Source organism: Penaeus monodon, chromosome 24 (genome assembly GCF_015228065.2).
Source record: "Penaeus monodon isolate SGIC_2016 chromosome 24, NSTDA_Pmon_1, whole genome shotgun sequence".
In the NCBI taxonomy this organism is placed as follows: domain Eukaryota; kingdom Metazoa; phylum Arthropoda; class Malacostraca; order Decapoda; family Penaeidae; genus Penaeus; species Penaeus monodon.
Window position 1 is genome coordinate 42,262,133 of NC_051409.1, and position 455 is coordinate 42,262,587.

Genomic DNA, 455 nt, shown 5'->3' on the forward strand with positions numbered 1-455 from the left:
ATCTCAGGGATTTCAAAAATGTTTATAATGCTCCACTCCAGACTGCAGAACAGTATGTTGTATGGTGATAAATTAGTGATAAAATTTTAAATTCTTATCATTTATCAGATCACGAACCTTTGGTATCTTTACTTTTAATTCATTGATGTAGGTCTTCTGGAGGAAAAGACCATTCTTCTCCACCTTATAAACACAACTTATTATCATCTTTTGTTGTTTGTCAGGGTTACGCAACTTTGCTCACATTTATTTGCATATCTCTCTTTTGAAAAACAGAGCTCGTACTGAGAATAACAACACAACCATTTACATAGTATTCCGAGATGAATGTTTATCCAGCAAAGTCAGGCAACACTGCACCAACGGAATTTTGTGTTGCGCGTGTGGCCAGCCCGTGGTAGTTGCTTCTCGCCACTTTGTTTTACGCCACCGAGCGATTTATGAAAGATGAATCT